A 1,191-nucleotide genomic window follows, 5' to 3' on the forward strand; every position below is an offset into this window, starting at 1 on the left:
AGACTGTCTTCTTTTAACTGGCCTGGCCTGGCGGACCCGGATGAGGATATTTGACTATTCCATCTTGTGTAAGGAATAGGGAACAGTTTTGTTGCATGTTGAGGGTTCTACTATATGTTAAATATACAGGTAGGTAGATAACCAGCATACTAAATGCCTATCTATCACATATTAAACTTCTTGTGTGAAGTGCTTTGTTGTGCCGAGCATCACATGTTGAACATACCGCGCTATTCAAAGCCTGTCGACACCAGACGTTAGATAAAATGCTCCACATGCAGCTAAACTCCCCCCTACTCTCTACATAACACTGGTTTTGTTGCATGTCGAACGCGCTATCATGTGTTAAACCATATCCCGTGTGTCAAAAGTCTGTCATGTATCTAACATCTGTCAAATGTTCTACAGCTACCAACGAGTATTCGACATGCAACGACACTCCTTCCTGGTCCTAATACGGCAATGGGATAAGGTTTTGCTGCATGTCAAACATCACCCCATATATTACTTGAGTAAATGTCTGTCATATATCAAACGTTTGTTTTTCCTCTACAAGACACGAGGGATCTATCACATCGAATTTGAGAGGATTGAGAGACGTGTCCATGACTGCAAGATTCCGCAGCTATCAGTCAATAAGACCGCGCAGCGACTCCTGTGGCTTAATTCAAGTTCGCTCTAAGGCAAGCAGCCGTGGTCTAAGGGATACTGCATTGTCTCGGAGAAAGGCGAACGAATCGCAACGCTGTAAATACACGCCTCCTTTGTACTATACAAATGTTGTAATATGTATACCTTTCGCCATTCCAATAACCCATTCCCTATTTTTAAACCCTCATTTCTCTCAGTGTTCCAAGAAAAAGTTTCTTAGAATTGATTTTATACAGGACTTTTGATTCTTCAGTGATCTCAACATGGTCGCTATAGTCGAATCTACTAAAGCGGAAGAGTGCGAAACTTCGACAAGTGCACCACAGCGGAAAGCTCGCATGAAACCGAAGACGCCAACACTCAATATGGCGACGACTGTGGAAGATGTGCTTTCTGAAGTTCTCAAGGAGAAGCCAGCGCAAATCAAAGACAACAAGGCGGTGTGGTCTAAAGTTCCCAAGGAGAAGCCAACTGCAGCTGAAGAGCTATCTGAAGTTACCGACCCGGAGGAGAAACCAGCGGTGGCCAAGGTCGGCAAGG

Source organism: Venustampulla echinocandica (assembly GCF_003357145.1).
Source record: "Venustampulla echinocandica strain BP 5553 chromosome Unknown scaffold_1, whole genome shotgun sequence".
Lineage (NCBI taxonomy): Eukaryota > Fungi > Ascomycota > Leotiomycetes > Helotiales > Pleuroascaceae > Venustampulla > Venustampulla echinocandica.